The sequence below is a fragment of the Mesoplodon mirus genome (genome assembly GCF_964341445.2).
Source record: "Mesoplodon mirus genome assembly, chromosome: 17".
In the NCBI taxonomy this organism is placed as follows: domain Eukaryota; kingdom Metazoa; phylum Chordata; class Mammalia; order Artiodactyla; family Ziphiidae; genus Mesoplodon; species Mesoplodon mirus.
The window spans coordinates 5,429,838-5,447,507 of NC_138993.1; the positions used below are offsets into that span (position 1 = coordinate 5,429,838).

Here is a 17,670-nt window from a genome sequence, read left to right on the forward strand (position 1 = left end):
GGTTCACGGTGCGGTTAAAGTCACGTGGCTAAACCCTCTGTGTTGGCAGAATTCTACCAATGCTCTTTCCTCTTCCTTCCCTGCAGGGTGAGAAGGTGACACGTGAAACTTGCTTGTGTGTGTCCTGGGTCATCCGCGCTCAGTCTAAGGACCCGTACCTGACTCAGGTGCATTTCCTTCTAGAACCCAACCTGAGATTGTGCCCATTGCGCTGAGCACACAAGCAGAGTCGCACATATTTTTATGAAATGAGCAGGACAGTAGGGTCCTAAACCAAGGAATATTTGATAAGAACTGAGATCAAATTGAATCAAAGGGCCTAAAAATCGTAGCAATTTCAAAACCATAAAATAACCTTTAGGAAAGAGAAGAATTTTTGAAATCTACTGTGTAATATTAAATATATGATATACACATTCAGAACACCAAAAGATAGTTTCTTACGATTGCTCTATAATGTTAGGGAACTCATTAAAATTTCTGGATATCATTTTTTAGCATCTTGGTCTAAATCTTGGTCTAAAAACCAAGATTCTTTGAATGTCTCTGCCAAGTATGAGAAGACGTGTGAGAAATGGTTCCCAGGTACACTCAATGACACACCTGTATGACAGAGGTGAGGCCACTTTGCTACAAAAATGACTGTGAGTAACTTCTGGGGAGCTAGTTTGTGCAGCCATCGTAAGAACTTATTCATCCTCCTTGAAGTGAACTGGAATTTTCCAGGCTATAGAGGTTCAAAAATATCTTGAGGTCCCAAGCTTACCTAGCCACCAGGTATGCTCACCTCTGCACTGGGAGGCTTTTCCCTCATCTTTGGGGCTACCAAATGAAGCAGGGAAGAGTAATGAGAGAAGTCAGCTAATTTGGAAAAAAATATTGCTCAAAAGTGAACAAAAATGGGGACTTCCCTGGTGGTCCAGTGGTAAAGAATCCACCTTCCAATGCAGGGGACGCAGTTTCGACCCCTGGTCGGGGAACTAAGATCCCACGTGCCGCAGGGCAACTAAGCCCATGCACCACAACTACTGAGCTTGCACACCTCAACTAAAGAGCCCACTGTGCCACACTACAGAGCCCACACGCCCTGGAGCCCACGCACCACAAGTAGAGAGAAGCCTGTGCACCGCAACGAAGACCTGACGCAGCCAAAAAAATAAAGAAAATAAATAAGTAAAAATAAATATTTTAAAAAATTGAACAAAAATGGGAAGAGTCTGGAGATGGTATCCATTGCCTCCATAAACAATTTCTCTTTAAATCCTCACAACAACCCCATGAGGTATTATTATTATTATTATTATTATTGTCATTTCATGGGTAAGAAAAATGATATTTGTCTCTTTTCATTTCCTAAGGTTGCCATCACAAATTACCACAGACTGGGTGGCTTAAAACAACAGAAATTTATTCTCTCACAGTTCGGGAGTGTCAGCAAGGGGTCAGCAGGGTTGCTTCCTTCTGGAGGCTCTCAGGGAGAAACCATCCCCTGCTCTCTGCTAGCTTCTGGTGGCAGGCAACCCTCAGCAGTCCTCGACTTGTAGACACATCACTGTCTGAATAAATCTGTGGTAATCAGCCAACTTCATCTAAAGTTGGAAACATAGCTTCGGCCCACATGTTCTCTTTTTAGCAAATCTTCCATCTTAGCATCACCTCCATGGTCAGCAGCCTTAATTAATTCTTTATTAAGGTCACCAGATTCTGGAGTTTCAAATAATTTCTTCAGGTGTTGGCAGAGCCATTCACCAGATGTATTATTGCTAATGGTTGACCATGCAGATGCGATGGTGGAAACTCCTGCTGGATTATACGTCCAAGATGTTCCACACACGTGTGCCTCTAAATCACCGCCTATCTCTCTTTAGATCACAGCCACTAAGTAGCAGGGACAAGTCTGAAATGCAGATCCCCTGGCTCTAGGTGCAAAGCGCCATTTCAGCTTCTCAGTTTTCTTAGGTTTTTCGAGTTCAAGTCCAGTGGCACACCGTGTGTGCTGGTCTGCTATGGACCCATCTTAACCACCCATCCTGGGCTCTAGAAAACAATCAAGTAAGAAATCTGCCAATTCATCACATGGGAGATTGGGATTGACATATATACACTAATATGTATAAAATGGATAACTAATAAGAACCTGCTGTATAAAAAAATAAATAAAATTCAAAAAATAAAAACCCAATTAAAGCTCCCCCCACCACCATCAAAAAAAAGAAATCTGCCTGTTCACCATCGAGGACTTAAGGACACATCCCAAGGTTCAGAGAATGCAGAGGGCATGTGCCACGTGGACAAAGTCCTGAGCAAAGGATGAGGAGGACAAGTGCTGATCATGACAAGAGGCAGTTACTATTCTCAGATGAGAGGATGGTGGAAACAGAGGGAAGAGCTCTTCTGCGGACATCAACATCCCAGCAGTGAACACAACCTGAGAAACCGAGCAACAAAGTCCAAAAAAATAGTGGCTCTCCTTATGCCTTTTTCTTACAATAATCATAATCACATGGATCACAGGTGACTATTCCTCATTTTGAATTTGGATCTAGTAATATTTTCTGCTTCATCACAATGTCCTTGCTATGCTACCTGCCATTTTGTTGGCCTTCGAAGGACAAACGGAAGTTTGCCAGGATGGAGCACGGAAGAGGGCTAATCCTGGCAGTAGCTGGGGGTTTCGTGAGGGCAGGATGCCCCCCAGGAGATGCTGAGAATGGACATCTGATGGAGTGGGTGGTGCTTGGGGAAGTGAGGATTTGTAAGAAAGGCAGCTTGAAGACAGGGTTGGTGCCAAGTCGAAGGACTCACTGGGCTTTGCTAAGGGGTTGACTTTACAGGAACTGGAGAAAATAGATTTTAGATTGAGAAATTATAAAATTCACAGCATAAGAAAAATAACTCTACTGGTAATGTACACATGCTGGGTGTGAAGAAGCAGCATCAGGGAGCCTGGGTGGACACCAGTCACAACTGCCCGGTGAGACCCAATCTTCCCTGAGGCAGTGCCCAGGGCGTTAGGGAAAGACCAGTGCAAGAGCTGTTTAAGAGGAAGAAAGGAGAGAAACTGGGAACCTAGTGAATACGGGTATAAAGCAGAAGTCAAGGACATGAGACACATCATGGTAGTTGCAATGGGATGAGATGGGTGAACTACTCTTAAATGACTTTCCGGAATCAGGATTGACAACCTAGGACTGGCGTCCTGTCACACTTTTCCATCCTAAAGCACATGTACTATTTTCCTACCAAATAACAGTCCCATGAACCTCCCTTGACTGACTTTATTGATTCCCCTTTCCCTTTCTGCCCCCTAAGTGGGGATATCCTCAAGAATTTATCCATGGCTCTCTTTCCCTTTTACACTCAATCTTTCAGTAAGCCAGTCAACACCTAGGCATCCACACACCCAGCCCTGTTCTCCTACTTAGTTCATCTCCAAACGCCTGTAAGTCCCTTTCATTTACATTGCCCACCTTCATCCCAAACTCAGCATATTCTAATAAGACTAATCATTATCTTTCCCTGAAAATTGGTCCCCTCTCTCAACGCCCTCTTTTCGGTCCACTGTAAAGTTATCTTTTCAGTGTCCCAAACTAGCAGCCTTGAAGCCACCTTAGCAGTAAAAGAGCATAGGTCTTGAAGTCAGACAGATTCTGGGTGAATATGTATGACCCATCCAGCTGCTAATCATACAACTTTGGGCAAACTAATCAGACTTTCTGACCTCTGCTTCTTCAATAGTAAAATGGGGGTAATAATATTTAACTCAGAGGAATGTCATAAGATGTAAGATGTCCAGGGAATTCCCTGGTGGTCCAGTGGTTAGAACTAGGTGCTTTCACTGCTGGGGCCTGGGTTTGATCCCTGGTTGGGGCATTAAGATCCAGCAAGCCACGTGGTGTGCCCAAATTTAAAAAAAAAAAAAAAAAAAGATGTAAGATGTCTGGATTTTTCCCTTTTTCTCCTTTCCTGTTATGACTCTAGACTACACATTTTCATATCTCAACTAATCTTTAACAGCATCTGAACTGGTCTAACGACTTTAGTCTCTAATATTCTGGTCCATAATCCACGTTGTCATATTCATATTCCTAAAACACTGCTTTCATCCTGTTAGACATACTTGGTGTGCACAACTGGGTCCTTACATATGTCTTTGACACGTGCCTCTTCACTCGTTTTCTTGTAACTTACATGAACAGATCTTCCTGCTGCCTTGCACTCCCCTAGTATCTTCCTACAGAGGTGAGCTCAGGGCTCAGACAGTGAGACTCAGTCAATGCCATTTAGCCCAGTCATTAACAAGCCTGTTCCTAGAACATTGCTCAACTTACAGCCATTTGTTTTCTGGAAGACACAAAGTTCATGAATTCAGGGCACTCCAGAAAACAGCAGTAGCAATGGAAAGAGAAAGGCAGAATTATTTTAGAGGAAAATCTCCAGCTGGGTGGAAGCCATGATAGAAAACAATATCCCATTGACATTCACTATAATGGCAAACCATTGAGAAATTAACATGATGAAGAACTGGCATGAAAGTTATAAAACCCTGTAAGGTAGTTGCCAGGGACTGGGGGAGGGGGAGGGGGGATTGTTGTTTAATGGGTATAGAGTTTTCAGTTTTGCAAGATGCAAGGAGTTTTGAAGATGGATATGTAACAAGGTGAATACACTTAACACTAGTAGCCTGTACACTCAGAAATGGTTAAGATGGTAAATTTTATGTTACGTGTTTTTTAACACAAGTTTTTAAGTTTCTAAGAAAAACTCTGAGTAAAATCCTAAAGGAGATGAAGGTGTGCTTCTCAGCTGGGGAATTAATAAAGCAGGAAGGAAAGCTTTAGACTGGGGGACGTGCCCTTGCTGTGGTGCTCCCACCACAGCCTATACTTGTCTCTATCAGAGAGATCATCTCACTGCATTTCAATTTCCTCTCTAGTTGCCCGATTCCCTACTAGACTACAGGTTCTTTAAAGCAGAGACTACTTCTTTACTATGGCATCCCCTGTACTTATTAGCACATGCAGGTGATCCATAAATAGTTGTTGAATATGAATGAATGAGAGCTAGACACTCTATTTGTGTGTTCTTTTTGGAATGCTTCTCACATATTTATTATTAACTCACAGGGTACAATTCTCTGTGGTAGGTACTATTGTTATTCCCATTTTACAGAGGGGGAAACTGACACACAGCGAGGTTAAGGCACTTCCCCAAGGTCACACAACTAGTAAGTAGTTACACTGGATTCAAACCAGGACAGTCAGTCCAGTCCAGCTCCAGAGTCCATGCTTTTAACCACCCGCCAAGCTGCCATTCGGTAGATGAGCAATTTGAACCCTGGTCAGCTGAAAGTCCAAAGTCAAACTGTTAGTAGGTGATGGGGCCAGACCATACCCTACCTGCTTTCAGGAAATAACTGAAAACAGGGCCCCACAGGAAAGCTGAGTGTCTCTCCAGGAGTAGTGTGTTCACCAGCTCCCAGTAAAAGGTAGAAGAACCACATTCTCAGGGCATCTGGAGTTCTTTACTGTGTGTGTGTTTATGAGTTTGCTTCCTTCCCAGCACTGGAATCTAAGACTGGATCCCAGGGATCATGTGTTATTCTGCTTTATCCCCAAAGCCTGCCACAGTGCCTGGTACAGAGTAGACATTCAGACAAGAGTCTACTGGAAAGAGGGAAGGAAGAACAATCTTAAGCCCAGCTACCATCTATGACAACAGATCAAGGTCACAGCTCAATGTATCTGTAAGTCTATGAATTCCTGATGAATCTTAGAATTATAAATTCACCTCCTCCAAACTCACCATTTGACCTCATCATGTTTATTATCTTCGTGGAACAGGTGACTACAGTCAGAAAGTTGAGTAATAATTATTTAATGTATATGGGGCTTTCCTGGTGGCGCAGTGGTTGAAAGTCCGCCTGCCGATGCAGGGGACACGGGTTCGTGCCCCGGTCCAGGAGGATCCCACATGCCGCGGAGCGGCTGGGCCCGTGAGCCATGGCTGCTGAGCCTGCACGTCTGGAGCCTGTGCTCTGCAATGGGAGAGGCCACGGCGGTGAGAGGCCCACGTACCGCAAAAATAACTAAATAAATAAATAAAAATTTAAAAAATAAAAATAATTATTTAATGTATAAATCCTCTGTACGTAGCATGAGTATTCAGGCAAATAAACAAACAGTGATCATTGTGAATATTTACAAGGAAGCAACGTTTGCAAAGGTCCAGCTAGTGCACTGTACCATCGACCCAAATTCCAGAAATGGGGATAAAAAGCAAAAGTCGGGCATGGACTGGTTCCAAGTAAACCTTGCCTTGTGAAGGACGGCAGTGGACAGGGCTGGGGAAGCAGGGAGTTATGAATTTCCTGAAATCTCATGCAGAATTTTGTGTGTTTACACACTTGTGCCTTCTTCTGGGGAAATGATCTGTGACATTTATTACAACCTCAAAGAGCTACTTGACTAAAGCAACAAAATCGGAACTATAACTTCAGTATCTTTGCTTACTGATTGTAAGTACAATGTTTTCCTTCCAGCCAACAAGTGAGAAAGAACTAGAATGACGCCTTGGTATAAACTGAAGAAGTGCTTTAGGGCCCCTTGTGGATGGAGAAGGTGAGAGATGGAGATGGAATTTGTGAAACATTTAGTAACCTGATAAATGTGAAGGCTGTGTGCAAAAACTGGTGCTAAGGTGCTAATTGCTTCTATTCCCCTAATTAGCAATTTTCTTAAAAGTTGAGCAAAATTGAGTCTTTTCAAGTACATTTCTGAGAAAAGGGAGCTTGAATTAGATGAAGAATGAGAAGCTGGTCTGGCCATGTGCCTATCTACTTGGTTTCGAGACCATTCCTCCGCCCTTTACCCAACATACTGGTCAAAAAACAAAAAAACTCGTTGAAACACCACTCAACTTTGTTAAATTATTTTTTCAGCTGAAATGTAGATAAACCATCTCCAGTTCTTTTCTTTCCTCATGTCAAGCAATAATCCGAACCAGTCCTAAAATGTTATAAAGAGTAGATGGAATAAGATCAGTATTCTTTTCAAAAAAGCCCCTGGGGGGCTTCCCTGGTGGCACAGTGGTTGAGAGTCCGCCTGCCGATGCAGGGGACACGGGTTCGTGCCCCGGTCCGGGAAGATCCCACATGCCGCGGAGCGGCTGGGCCTGTGAGCCATGGCCGCTGAGCCTGCTCGTCCGGAGCCTGCGCTCCGCAACGGGAGAGGTCACAACAGTGAGGGGCCCGCGTACCGCAAAAAAAAAAAAAAAAAAAAAAAAAAAAGGCCCCTGGGGCTTGAAGGGATGAGGCTCATAAGGAAACCAGCAGGAGAAAAGGGGGAAATTTGAATGTTTCCCAGTAAGTACTTTTCCTTACTGAACTTCTCTAGTTATTATATTTAAGTTTGGCTACTGGTCATATAAATACAAAAAAGGTAAATAGTGTCACTCCAGTCTCTTGAGAAAACTCCAAATTCTGTGTAATTACAGGCCAGGAGACAGATAACCCAGGTTAGGGGCTAGAGACTGTGTTTGCCTTTTTGTTATCACCTGTCACAATTTGCTGGGAAGGTAAGAAAACACTGCTGTTTATCTGGATTCATGGCAATCTCTAACTCCAACTTTTAGAAACTTCAAGGTTTGACTGTGACCATGTTGGCAGAGTCTAATAAATTGCTTTGTAAATGAAGCAGACAACACTGATTGATTATGTTTTACAATACAGCATTAGTAAACACAGAAAAGATTTTCTTCTCCTAAACTGAATTTTAGGTCCATATGTATGTGCCTCTTTTCCAAAAAAAACAAATAGAAATTTAGGTCAGTTTATGTATGGGCTGGTCATAAAATCTGACACACACAGATAAAAAATTTTTTTGTATTCATGGAATACAAAATATCATGTATGGTTGCTTGTGTTCAGACTTTAAGGACACCCTATATAAGGTGTTAGAATGACAGTGAAATGTGAACCAATTGGGTCTGTTCTGAAAGCTTGGCATCCAAGTGACAACTTAGGTGTGAATTGGAGCAGTAAAAACAGACTAACTTGATAATTTAAGCCCCTCAGCTTCTACTTTCCCTTCAACTATCTGAATGAATCAAGCCAGGAGAATCTCTTTGGCCTGTGTTATCATTAGTTAGCTGCTGTTATGAATGCCTGCATTGTAGGAGAGATGGCTCTCTTCAAACCAAGAAATATTTCTTGACTATTGAGCAAAGTCATAAATATTTACATGCAAAGAAATAAACATGGAACACCCAGATCAAAACAGGCCCACTCCCTGCTGTTTTATTTAGATAGATTGTTCAGCAGAGCACGTCCTGACTGTGAAGACTTGGGTGTGAATTAGGAAAGCTCTCTGAAAAGCACGCGTGCACGCACGCATACACACACACACACACACACACACACACACTGGCATGTACTGATGCAGGAACGAAAATCAAGTTGACCAGAGGATTCAGACATTTAAATGAGAATTTCACATTTAAGGTTTTCAAAATTCAAATAATTGTACAACCGTTGATGTTTTATTAAACAAAAAGAAGAAATAATATATATTAGATTTAAAGACCCCAATTCCTTCCCATGTTTTAAAATATTGCGTCTAAATGATTGGAATTTGGCATGGTTCCTACCTTAGGCACTTTCTCTAGAAACCTAATCCATTTAGAAACATTCTGTGAAAAATAATTTACTATCCAGAAAGTTTTCCTGTTTCCAAGATAAGAAAGCCTGTTCTGCCATCCCAGCAGGCAAGGGTTGTTTAAGTTACTAGATAACAAAGTTGTTATTGATTCTATTATTTTTACTCTTCCTGATTCCCTGCAGTCCAAAGGGAGTTTGTCAGACCAAGAATGATTTTATAAAAAGGAGTAGTTGTTATTGTTGTAACTGGCCTCATTGTGACAGATGGGATCCTAGTGTTTTCTCACTGCTCTTTACTCAGGAGCTAGGAGAACAGAAAGCAAACAACCAAGAAACCAACACACTCATAGTAATCTGGATTTCTCAGCGCTGAGCCAGACCACTTGGAAATCAAACACTAGCCACCTCCTGAATGCCCCTTTTAGCCTGTGGTTATTGACCAGCTTAACATTCCCTTATCACATGCTCATGTGGGCAGAATTAAATGGAATTAGCTGCAAATTATATAAAATTCATTTACCTTTAAAGGAAGCTATTTGGTCATGTTCAGTCTAGGGAGCGTATGGCATTAAGACACAAGTTAATGGTACTGCCTGGAGATGGATCAATTTGTTTTGATTTTATTGTCTCCCTTTATTTGCCCTTATATGTTAGCTGCTGTGGCTGGAAATGCCCAGCTCAACCTCTCTGAGCCCACGCTGGAGCCACATTAACACCCCAAGGAGACTGCCACTGTTTCTAAAGAGCTCAGTGGTACGTGAAAAGCTGCTCAGCATCACTAATTATTAGAGAAATGCAAATCAAAACTACAATGAGGTATCACCTCACACTGGTCAGAATGGCCATCATCAAAAAATCTACAAACAATAAACGCTGGAGAGGGTGTGGAGAAAAGGGAACACTCTTGCACTGTTGGTGGGAATGTAAATTGATACAGCCACTATGGAGAACAGTATGGAGGTTCCTTAAAAAACTAAAAACAGAATTACCATACGACTCAGCAATCCCACTACTGGGCATATACCCTGAGAAAACCATAACTCAGAAAGACACATGCACCCCAATGTTCACTGCAGCACTATTTACAATAGCCAGGATATGGAAGCAACCTAAATGCCCATTGATAGACGAGTGGATAAAGAAGATGTGGTACATATATACAATGGAATATTTCTCAGCCATAAAAAGGAATGAAATGGGGTCACTTGTAGAGGCGTGGGGACCTAAAGACTGTCAGACACAGTGAAGTAAGTCAGAAAGAGAAAAATACATATTGTATATTAACGCATATATGTGGAATCGAGAAAAATGGTACAGATGAACCTGTCTGCAAGGCAGAAATAGAAACACAGTCATAGAGAACAAACGTATGGACACCAAGAGGGGAAAGGGAGGTGGGATGAACTGGGAGACTGGGATTGACATATATACACTATTACATATAAAATAGATAACTAATGAGAACCTGCTGTATAGCACAGGGAACTCCACTTCACTTCGCTGTACAGTGGAAACTAACACAACATTGTAAAACAGCTATACTCCAATAAAAATAAATAAATATTTTTTAAAAAACCTTATGTGAAATATATGTAAATTCCCATTTATCTCATGAGATTTCGTGCATTAAGAATAAATTCTTCTGAAATGAAAAAATAATAAAGAGCTCAGTGGGAGAAAACACGATAATAAAGTAAGATCATGCTGATTCTTTCTCTTTAGTCATGTAAAGAAAGAACGGATGTGTAAGAGAGAAGGGGAAATCTACAAAGATGTATGGGATTTGCATGTGTGTTGTCCATGCAGAGTTTCAAATAACATGCTTTCTGCACTGACTTGGGCATGTTTCCATGCATTTCCTCACTTTAACTTCACAACAATCTTAGGACATAGAGGTATATTTTAGTTTGAATGTCTGTGCTTCATGCTTGTTCTTTAAGAGTATCTATGAGCCTCCATAGAGCAAGTAAATTATAGTTTAAGTGTTTGTTGTTGTTGTTCTCAATTCATAGTGTGCATGAGAATGACCTTGGGTGTATTTGGTTTTTATTTATTTATTTATTTTGGGGCTGCGTTGGGTCTTCGTTGCTGTGCCGTGGGCTTTTCTCTAGTTGCGGCGAGTGGGGGCTACTCTTCGTTGTGGTGAGCGGGTTTCTCATTGCGGTGGCTTCTCTTGCTGCGGAGCACGGGCTCTAGGCCCACGGGCTTCAGTAGTTGTGGCACGCGGGCTCAGTAGTTGTGGCTCACAGGCTCTAGAGCACAGGCTCAGTAGTCGCGGTGCACGGGCTTAGTTGCTCCGCGGCATGTGGGATCTTCCCGGACCAGGGCTCGAACCTGTGACCCCTGCATTGGCAGGCAGATTCTTAACCACTGCGCCACCAGGGAAGCCCTTGGGTGTATTTAAAATGCAGAATCCCAAGTCCCACGCCACCCCCCATATGATTATTAAGTTGGTCTGGGACTGGGCTCAGAAATCACATGTTATAAGCAACCCAGTGATTTTGACACATACGGTTCATGAATCACATTTCCAGAAACACTATGAACCCTTGTGATTTCATTGATTGGTAGGAGTCTGTACCTTTGTGGGATTTGCCTAAACATAAATGTGTTGCAATATCTAACTGGATAAAATAAATGTATTCAAATACAGCTTATCTCTGCACGAGGATACACTGATAAGCCAAATCTACCATAGGAAGAATTACCAAGGGGAAAACTCAATGGGGTTGAGACCGCAGTCAAATAACGAGCCTTTACTTTCTAATCTCTGCAAAAGAAGGCATGGATCCACCACAGAAAACCACGAGTGAGAGTCTCAGCACTGCCGTTCCGGGTTTGGAGCTGCCCCTCCCACTTCAATCCCCAGAGATTGGTAACTTTAACACTCTTGTATGGGTCTTAGATTTGGGGGACACGCAGAGGAAACACTTTGACAAGGGTGTTTCTACACCCTCACAAAGAAGACCAGGGTGCCAATGACCACCCTTGTGACCTGGAAGAGGCAGGAATGGAGCAGGATTCCAGCCCTGCTTCAGCCGGGACAGTAGAATCCTCCTCTCCTGAGCCATATGAGGGTTTCCTCTGAGTCTGTGATGACAGCTTCCTCTCCAACCTGGAAATGGAAGAACCATGGGAAATGCAGGGGGAAGGGTCTCTGGCTACTAAGATGGGCTTATATGCTGCATTCCTCACCTATGGGGGGGGGCGGGGAGGTCATCCCAGCAAGGATGTGATTGGCTCAGGTCTTTCTTTTGGGCTTTCCTGGATGTAGAGAAGAAGCCCCGGATCTCCCCACCCCTGTTTCTCTCTGTGTGGTGTGGTCAGGGCTGGCTGGAGAGGGTGCCACCCGGCCCTCCCCTCCTCTATCCCCTTTAAGCAGGGCCCCAATTTAGGGGCATATTCCCATAAAACACAGGCATATATCCACCCAGTGCTTCCTCAGTGTTCCTGAATATTCCTTTCCAGGCCTACCTGTCTGGGAATGTCCTTAGACATGGGCTTATGGTAAGAGCTCTGTGGCTCTTTGGGCTACAGCAATTACCAATAGTTAAATGCTGTAGGTGCATTAAAAGCAATGCCAGGGAAGCAAGGAAAAGATGACCATTTACTGAGTGCCTATGAAGTGCCAGGAACATTGGACATTTTGTCTCATTGAAATATCACAAAAATAATAAAAAATATTTCTTGAGTACTGCTATATAGCAAGATAGTACGATGTCATGGCCAAGAGAATGGATTCTAAAACCAGACCTCCTCAGCTTGGATCTAGGCTCTGCCACTTATTGGCTGTGTGATTCCACAGCCAGTAACACCTCTATGCCTCAGTTTCCTCCACAGTCAAATGGGAATAATAGCATCCACCTCCTGGCATGTTAGTGAGGACTGCCGTATGTAAAATACTTGCAACAGTATCTGGCTCCATGTGTTTGTCGTTATTACTACTCTATGTGATGGGTGTATTACACGGAGCAGTACCATTGGTTTCATTTTACAAGTAAGAACAGAGCGGTTTCAGGGACTTGTACAACTTGCCACGGGACACAGCTTGTGCAGGGCAGATGTGGAACACAAGTATATGCAACTCCTAAGACCTTTCCATCATATACCAAAGCCCAAACAAATCTCTACTACGGAATTTGTGTCATCAAAGACATAGCAGGCCTTTCTCACCTTCTGAGATGGCCCACACTCTGTGGAGTGCTTCTAAATAAATCCACTTCTTACCTATCACTTTGTCTCTCACTGAATTCTTTCTGTGATGAGACATTAAGAACCTGAGCTTTACTAAGTCCTGAAACTGGGTGTGTGATCTCAGTTGGAAAACTGGGTTTTTGCCAGGTTTGAGTCCCAGCCACGTGGGTTCAAGTCCCAATCTGAGGTGCGTGGTTTCAGCTGGTGACCACATAGGGACAGTGATAAGGTAAGAAAATGTTGAGAGTTAGGTCTTGGTCCTAAGGAGGCCTGTGGGATGCCACGAGCCAGGCATACTGGGGAGGACGCTCTGCTGATGTCTGCTCATTTTTGACTGGCGGGTCAACCCTGTATGCTTATGCACATCCAACAACAGATACAGGAGAGAATTGTTAGTCTCTATACTCTTCTCCTTGACGCTGAGGTTTTCCTCCTACGCTCTTGCATTCCTGTTCTCTCTCTCTTTCTCTCTCTCTTCCTTCCTTTCTTTTCTCCTCAGAAGGCCTGTGTGACCACCAAGGTGTACTTTTTTTTTTTGCAGTACGCGGGCCTCTCACTGCTGTGGCCTCTCCCGTTGCGGAGCACAGGCTCCGGACGCGCAGGCCCAGCGGCCATGGCTCACGGGCCCAGCCGCTCTGCGGCATGTGGGATCCTCCCGGACCGGGGCATGAACCCGCGTCCCCGGCATCGGCAGGTGGACTCTCAACCGCTGCGCCACCAGGGAAGCCCAAGGTGTACTTTTTATTGCTCTTCCCCTCCCTCTGACCCTTACATGTGCTGACCCTTTATTCCCAACCTATAGCTAGACCAACTCCCGCTCATCATCAACACCACTGGGGACGTCTTCTGTGCCGTTTCTTTACAACTCTTGGGCACTAATACCTGGTTGGGAGACTACCTTGGAAGGGATAGCATCTAAAATTGTAAGTGCAAATCTTGACCAAATTGCGTGGTGGATTTTGACTTAAAAGCGGAATTTTGGATAGCTCAGGAGTTAAAGACATCACCTTAGGCTTGTCTGAAATGGGTCAGGCTGCATCAATCCCAACCAGTACCCCTCTGGGCCCTATACTCCGGGATTGGGAAAGATTTGGACAACAGAAATTAAAAGGAAAAATCTTAGTAAGTTACATAATCAGGTTTGTCTACAATAAGAGTTAAGAAATTTAAAATGGAATGAAGTACCCTATGTTCAAATTTTCATGGCCTTCTGTCTAGGCAGTGGAGCCCAAAAGGAATTTGAGGCGTGTGTAGCTTGGAGGGATAACTCTAGGAAGAACATAGAGTACATTTTAATTGACCCACCCTAAAAAAAAAAAAAAAAAAAAAAAGACATAGCAGACAGGTACAGTAAGAGCTATATAGGTGTTTGACCAATAAATTGAGAATACTCCTCCTTCAAACCAATAAGCCAAGTGAAATGCAGACCGGCTCAGGAAGGCGGCTGAGTGACCAGGAAGTGTGGGTCAAGGCTTCTCTGGGCTCCAGCAGGAACCTGGAGGTAAGGAAAGGCCCCCAGGAGAACAAAGGATTAGTCAGGAATCGGTGATGGGAGGGGCGGTGGAGGGCTAAGAAAGGGAACCTCAATGGAAGCAAGAAGATGGTTATCCAGGACTGAGATGAGAAGGGAAATGACAAGGCCTGGGGTTTCTAGAGACTGCATATCTGGATGACAGGGCACAGATGGGAGCCTGGGTGAGGGCCGGGATGAGCCCAGAGCTGCAAGGGCAGCCACAGGGATGCTGGAGGAGGGGCGAGCTTAGACCCTTTGGAGTCTGGACTTCCGTTCCCACTTTTCCTTTCAGCTGCAAAGTAAACTGAGGGCCTCAGAAGGATTAAACAAAAACAGGAGGAAAGGGCTGGTGTCTGGGGGGTGGGCACGGGAGAAGCACTAAACCCAGTCCTGGGGTGCAGCCCCCCATGGGCCCCTTCCACTCTTCTTTCACCATAAAGAGAGCCAGTGAGGTAGAGAACAGACAATTGTCCAATTAAATTAGATTTTTAGGCTGCATTTATCTATATAATGGGGGTGCTGAACTACCTGGAAAATAATTTCAACTCTCCACTTAATTTTGCTCGATTATTTTGAACTAGGAATCAATGGAAAGTCTTTGATTCAAAGTCTGAGGTCCTTTTGCCTGAGCAAATTAGGTTTTCCTTGGCCTCTCTCAGACCTGGGTACCAGACTCTGAGGAAATCCCAGAGTAAGAAAGATGACTACCCTGGGGGGACTAAAAACCGGGTAATCCACCAAAATTCAAAGTACATTATGGAAGGAGTATTCTCATTCCATACATCACACCGTTATCTTTAGTGCTTCAACTCAGGGTCTAATTTAATTTTTATTTTAAACAGCAAATTAATTATAAAGGACACCCTCTAATAAATTCCACACAAATTCATCACAAACACAGCCTCAGAGTTAAGTGATGTTCACATATTGTTTTCCCTTTATAATGGAATACAATGGCTTAAAAATTCTCATCGCCAAGCCAAATTCAGCCCTTGGCATGCTTGTGAAACCACCGAGGAAGACTCAGCTACTGACCGAGAACAAGGTACCCTGTGTTCTCCAGGGGCAAGCCTCGCCTCGGGGAGGGAAGGGGGAAGAGGGCAGACGAGGACCTCCAATATCAGCGAGGGCCATCAGGACGTCCTGCTAATAAACGACTTTTTCACTGTCCACACTATAATTGGTTTACAGCCTTTTTTGTTTATTTATCCATAAGAGCTGCTGTTAAATGGCTCGAGAAGGCTCTCGCCTAATGGCTCAGTATCGCTCCCGGGCCTGTGCGAGGCGAGAGGGGCGCAGGCGTCCGCGGGGATTCAGAGCGGAAATGCATTTCACCTGTAATGGACTTGGCGCTTTTATGATACCCTGAGCTATATCCACAGAAGAAACACAACACACGACCTTGCTCGGTGGCGGGTATATGTATGTACGTTATAATTAGCCAATCCAAAAATCTCCCTACCTTCGTCCCACCTATAAGAACAATAACAAGCGGCTGTTTGGCCGTGGTTTCCTGGGTCACTTTTTTGGGCAGCCAGCCTCAGAAAGTGCTCACTGTGAGGGTGGGGAGGCCTGGGTGGGCCATCTCCAGCCCACACCGCCCCCCACCCGCGTGTTGTCATGGTTCAGCCCGGGGTTCCCGGATTTTGCCAGCGCGCGCAGGGGGCGGATTTGCTTTCTGCTGAGTGCCTCTTTTCTTTCTGCAGGGCCGAGCAAAAATATTAAATGGGAGCAAATGAAGCATCGAAATGGAGACCAATTTACAGAAATGTGCAATTAGACGAGAAGTGCAAAGTAAACACTCTGGATCTGGGGGGAGGGGCGGGCGAGGCCGCAGCAGCGGAGGGGGAGGAGGGGGCTGCTGGAGCGCCCGAGTAGAGGGACCGCCGAGGAGGCGAGCGAGAGGAAGAGAAGAAAGAGAGGGGGAGGGAGGGAAAGGTGGCCGATCTTTGTCCCAAGCGGTGCTGCCGCCCGCTCATAACCACGTCGCCAAGTCAACCCGCGGCGACTCGGCAGATTATCTCCGAGGGTCAACATGCCGCGGCCCGGCAACCCCCCTCCAGCCCTGCCCTCCTGATCGATGTGGTCGCTCGCGGCCGGTGATAGCGGGTCCTCCGCGGACGCCGCGAACAATGGACTCATTGACGCGGGCGCGGAGAGATTAGGTGCGCGGGTCCCACGGCCTTTCGCTCCCTGGCCCCCTCGGACTGCAGGTGGCCCTTTTCCCTGAAGAAATCGCCGGAACTCCCCCACGCTGCCCGGCCGCTCTCAGCCTGCCCTTTGGCGAGAGCCGGTGCCCCGACGATCCCCCGGAGCTGCGCGCGTCCCCACCGTCGCGGGGACCACTCGGTGCCCAGCGCTCATCCCAACACAGATGTTGACACGGCACCAGCATCTCACAAGACAAGGAATCTGCAGAGAAGTCCAGATTCCCAACTAGCTTTTGCTTTTTAATGAAAACGAGGCATATTTCAGGGTAGCGCACTCAATCCGTATTCATTCGTATATTTCCACCAGGAGGAAACATTAAATCTACCTCGTAAAGGACTGGATGTAGTTTGCAGTTTAGGAAAGTCAGTGCAGTGATTTCCTCTTGCTGGTTCCTTGTGGTTCACGCTCCCTCTTGCCCAGGCTTTTCTGCTATGGTGTCCAGTTTTTCTAAAACCCTCGTGGCGGTTCGAGGACTGTGGTCACTTCGGCAGGACGCCTAAGGCGAACCGGTCGGCGGCGTTGATCCTGCCTGGGTCCGAGGTTGTGTGCCAACGCGACCCGGAGATAGTCCGTCTGCACCACTGGATCCGAAAAAGCGTCTCTATTCAGTGAGGACCCCAGAGGGCCCAGAAGTTACCGAATCGGTGGGAGCCAAACACTGACATTGTCATAAAAACGCTGCGCTTTTATTTCTTTTCTGAACGCTCCTCTCCCAGGCCTGCCTTGTTTCAGTCGGACGCGGGAATCGACGTTCTGCAGCTGACGGACTCCGGCCAGGTCTCGGGATACGTGGGGAGCCATCAAGGATCTGGAAACCGGGTGCCAACCCCCTGCCCCCCCTCCCAGACACAAGAGGGGACGCTACTTCTTTTCCCCCTTGCCCCTGTAGGAATCTGCATTCTGAGCTGGCCAAATGAGCCCTAATTTCCCCAAATCAAAAATTAATAATGCCTTTCCCTTTTAAAAAATTTAGAAGCCACTGTGAATGCTTCTGAAGTTATAGTTTACACTCCATAAATCCCAGGAGCACAGCCACAGGCAAAAACATACTGCGACTCCTGGATCTTTACGTGCCAGTTCACTGACATCACTCGTG

General features: G+C 45.1%; 1 long non-coding RNA gene across 1 annotated transcript in view; it reads left to right on the forward strand.

The window, feature by feature from the left end:
• The window catches only part of LOC309792796, a 468,580-nt gene that overhangs the window by 11,299 nt on the left and 439,611 nt on the right, over window positions 1–17,670 (forward strand). The gene's annotated exons all lie outside the window — the stretch shown is intronic.